A 5,293-nucleotide genomic window follows, 5' to 3' on the forward strand; every position below is an offset into this window, starting at 1 on the left:
CAAGGTGACTGCTCGTGTCCCTTGTGAAGATAAACAGCAGAGAATTTCTAAAGATCACACGAGAACATAAAGGCTGTCCAAGCTTTGCACACTGCAAACACCATGAGTTACAGCTAGACATGCTTATATACTTTATTTCTTGTTGCATTTTCTTCCTTTAGAACATAGGAAAGAAATAGAAGTTGAACCAGCAACCTCAATTTAAGCCACTCTAAATACATCCCAAGAACACAAAGAGCCTAATCCATGTTTCAGGGCCCCAGATACTATTCTGATGCAAACACTCCTAACAACCAAGAAGTTGTATCATCATCCCCTGCTCAGAGATGCCAAGCTCTCAGCAGACTTATTCTAACAAACATTCATGCAAATTTTTAAGATGTGGGATAGGCACAAGATGGAAGCGTGTTCTGGTATAGGTGTTAGTACCTATATGGTTCCGCCTGTGATTTTAGAGACGTACATATTTTCTCAGTAAATCAGCAGCTCTGAGTTCGCACAATCCCTTAATCCCTGGGTGGAAGATCCCCATTATCTGTCCAGTACAAGGCACATTATTAACAGATTACGTTTGCAGCAGGTAAAGGTCATTTTTAATGCTTTTAATGATTTAAAAATGGATTTTCCTTTCAGATTTGCTATTTTCAAGAAGCTTGGCTGTGAAAACCCTACCCAGTAAGTAATATGCATTAAAAAGCAGAGAGATTCAACTTGTTCAGTTCTCTAAAACAGAGCTCAGAAGGGATGAATTGTAATGTATGGTTGCCCAGTGGAGATTTAGAAGCCAGTCTGGGCAGAAAATACAGGCTAGATTTTCAAAGAACCTCCAAAATTAAAAACTTACCTTTAAAGAGCAAGTTTATACACATTTGCTGTCCTCTGAGTACGTAACAACGGGCTTTGGATGGACAAATACCATCTTTGGCTGCACAAATATCACAGGGCATCGTTTATTTGGTCTCTCCTGCATAAATTTGGCTGGAAAGTACAGATATCTTACTGCCCAGCCTTGTGATTCGATTACATGATGTTTGTTCATGCTGCGGTCAGAAAAATACTTCTTAAACCTCCCTACAAGTAGATATCCTCCAAGCCTGACCCACGCACAAAGTTTACTGATCAGGTCTCTCTTGAAAGGCGGTTCCATTCTGCCAACACGAGAATTTACACTGACCAAAGCAATCCAGGAATCCTTCCCCAGCTCCTTCCTATTTTCACCCTCTTCGTTCTCCTCTATCTCAGGACTGCTGCACAGCACAGCCTTCTCCCAGCAACCCAGAATGGCAGCAGGACAGGAAAAATGACAGGAACCCACTAGGGTTGAAAAGATCTGCTACTGTCGCTGTGTTTCTGAACCAGTCACCTTGAGGGGTGACACCCTGCAGGTCCAGCACAATCAGTGAAAGAAGCCTGGAAGACAAGAGCTCCACGAGGCAGTGCCTTATGATAGGTCTGGTCAGACAATTCCTGGGGACCAAACAGGGCTGGCTGGGCATGGGTCCCTTTACCCTTTAGGACACGTGTCACAGCAGCACACTGCGCAACATCAGACACCCCAAGTCTGATCCAAAGTCCCTGGGAGTCAACAGGTAGCTCTCCTGCTGACCTGGGAGGAATCTGGCCCTTCCTCCCCAGGAGCTGCCCCCAGCTGGTGACTGCTCTGGCTGTGAAGATTCCCTCAAGAGCAGAAATGACAAACAGCAGCTCTTCGTCAACAGTCACCGAGATGAAATGACTCATTATTGAGTATGATTGAGTATGATTCTCACACGAGCCATTAAATTGGAAGCACTGAAGCACTTTGCTTTGTATGGTATTTGGTTTTTGTTTTCTTTCTTTAATGTTATTAAACTTTACGCCCAGCTACAAGGTATTTCTAAATAAAGGGAGGGGAGAGAAAATCGCAGCTTTATTATCAGGCTCCATACAGCTCCCCCAAGTTGCATTTATTCTTTCAAGTGTCCCCTGTCTTTTTTCTTGTATTGTGTAGCATCCCTGCCTCTCCAACATAACAGGAACTGCATCATTGATGAGGAACCCTTCTGCTCCTCATTAATGCTGAGAAGTCAGGGAGGCATTAGATGTGCAGAGTGACCCAGCTCTCGATGACAAGGAACAACCATGTTCTTGTTTAGACTTAGAACATTGCACCTCACTTCGTCTCGTGTCACACCCACACAGCAAGAAGACCTCAGCAGGGACTTTATACCTTCTAAGATATAGCATTTCCCTCTTCCCAAAGAGGCTACGTTTGATAGGCCAGAACATCAGAGCCAATCATGGTGTGCACAGCTCAAAATCTTGCAAGAAAATCACATTCTGTCCTGAGACCTCAGCTAAGGCCAGAGCAGGCTCAGCTTCCCAGGATGCACAGGCTATAAAAATATTGCTCATTCATATGGTTGGGTGCACAGACCTTTATGCAAATACAAATACTTGTCATTTTAGGAAGTCACACTAATGCAATATACTGCCTGGGGGGGAAAAAAAAAAAAAACAACAACAAACTCGGGGAAGTAACAGGTGTCTCCATTAAACCAAAAATAAAGTGTCAGTTCCTCAGTGGGACAGTGCTCTCATTCTCCCCATAGATTTACCTTCTGGTTAGGTCGCAGGAGCCACAGCACCATACTGTCTTCCCACTCGGTGAAGAAAACAGCAGATTGCGGCAGTCCCTAGCTATTCTGCAAGGTCTTATCCGTCCTAGAGAATCAACTTGCCTTAGCTGACCAAAGGCAAAACTCTTTGGGCAGAAGCCAGCCTCCAATGCAAAGCCAGAATAATCCATTGGAAGGAGTGGAAATACGCTGGAGGAGCTGACATCAGCATCTGGCCCAGGCCACTCAGCAGTTATTCGGCACACAGTGATTTTATGAATGTGGCATTTTATCTCAGCAATCACATTAGCCTTGTGCTCAGACATTTCAGTTGCAAGCCTTAGTTTCCAGAAGCACGGCATCTTGGGATATGTTACAGGGTTGATATGAGAGCAGTTGGAGGATTTTCACTCCAAAACAAAGGCAAGCTGTTTAGGGCTCCTCAGCAGATGATGCTCAAAGTTGTCTGTGTTGCCTAGCATCTTTCTTTGTAAATCACCTATTGCAAGGACGCGCATGTGCAAACATGCACGTACACATCACATACAAATATTTGCCCACAGAGCACAGAGTGGATGTTCTAAGAGCTTGTCAAGATCTGAGGATTTGTGTAACCACGTAGGTGTAGTGGTGTAAGCAGCTACCACATGACAGCTGTCATCATGATCAACACCAAGAACAGGAGACAGACCTTCACAGCCAGAGGCATGAGTCGGTACTGATCGTGCACAGCCACGTGCATAAAATCAGACTCAGAGGAGATCAGGCCAGAAAGCTGCTGAGGCAAGCTACGCTGGTGTTAGAACACGCACTGCACTGGCATGGGATTTTCTACAGCTTCTGCGCTGGAGGTTTGCACTAGCACAGTGAGTGGAGGTGGCGAAATTCAGGGTCTGACCTGAAGCCCAAGGTGGGCCAAAGCGAAACATCCCCTGACAGCAGAGAGCTGTTCCACAGGCTACCCTGCGAGTCCATTACAAAACGAGCTCCAGGTTTTTTGACTTTGCACCCAGCTCTTTGCAAGACTCTGATGCCAATCTTAACATGAAGTTTACATCAACAGAGCGATGCAGTTCCATTGATTTCCATCCAGTCTCTCACGGCTTGAACATGTATTCCAAGCATGGGGTATGTTTTCTACATTTCTATATCCATTAATGAGTTGGACAAAAGGCTGAAGGCTGGCTCTGCTATGATCCGTCCAAGGAAGAGGTGGTGACACTGCAGGTACCAAAGGCCTAAGACCCTCATCTGGCATGAGCTAATGTGCCTTAACCTAGTGACCGACTCTAATCTTGATTCTCGGGAACCTGGCCAAGCACAGTACTAGAGATCCAAGTTTTGCAGAACTCAAGATAGAGTTTAGTTAAGATTGCATTTTACCCAAGTTCACACCCAGGCATACTCAGATCTCAGGAGAAACATGCCATTGCTAAGTTGTAAGATTTTCTTATCCCCCAGAAAAGAAGCTTCCTGATTTAGTGGTCTTTAAAGGAAAGAGAAAGTACCCCTGGAGTGGCAGGGGATGCATTGGAATACCGGCATCCACAGCCTGAGCACAGGATCATTAGTCATTGTTTTTCCTTCTGATTTTCCCCAAGCTATTTTGTTTGTATATATCAAAACATGACTGATTACAACTCTGGAAAAGCAAAGATTCTGATCAACTTTCCCAACATAAATTACAATTAATAGCCAGGGTTTTACTTTAAGGCAGTTGTTTCTAAAGATTCTTTCAAATACTATTTGAATGGCCTGCAATAAAGGAGTGTCTGACCCTGCAGGGATATTGTCTGCCCTTGGCTCCTGTAGATGGCAGGTAGGAATCCAAGGTATTCACCACCTTGCAGAATAAGCCCAGAAAAACATCATTTGACTTGGTCAGGCAGCGTGGTAACTTTCCTTCTGCTGCTTGACTGATCTGCTTTGTCCCAGGCATGCAACACCATATGCCGCTGCACTCCACAAGTGCCTTCTCAGGGTTTCGCCAGTGGATTTTATCCCAGCGCTGGGGTACTTCCTCATGCATCTGCATTTCAGCTGATCCCTCTCCTTACTTCAACAGAGCAACACGGACAAATCGGCCCAGGATGAGGCCCGTAACATCTGAGTGTGTGCTTAACACAATCACTGCATTACCAATAAGTTCAGTCATTAATTCAAAATACTTTATAAAAGCTTCGGATAAGTGCTTTGGGATGGGGGAACTTCAAAACATCGTGGAGAAGTCACATCGCACTATTCACTTATGGCTTTCTATTATTCATAACAAAATCATCTGGTATTGGATGTAGCTGTATGCCTTTTAAATGGGAAGTGTTTTAAAGCAAGTAAACCCTTCCATTTGTAATTTTTCAAACAGTACATAAAAATATCATAATGCATCAAGTCTGCACAACTGTTCTATGGACTATTACGCACTTTAAACTACCCCTGAGATGAGGCATAATTTAAACAAAAAGAGCTTTTAAAAATAAAATCATTTTGCATCTAGATAGCATCATCTTACTCTCCCTGTGCTTCACAAACTCAAATAACTTCCTATAATATTCCTTTTGATTGCAAAGTAAATTAAGAACAGGCTTTAATGACCACCAGACACTGAAGCACTGGGACTGTCTGACAAGTGCAGCACCGCCAGTCAGGAAAAGAATCTTTAAAGTTCTCCATCCCCACTTAGTGACATCCACTTGCCA

This window comes from Platalea leucorodia, assembly GCF_965183815.1.
Source record: "Platalea leucorodia genome assembly, chromosome: 18".
Taxonomy (NCBI): domain Eukaryota; kingdom Metazoa; phylum Chordata; class Aves; order Pelecaniformes; family Threskiornithidae; genus Platalea; species Platalea leucorodia.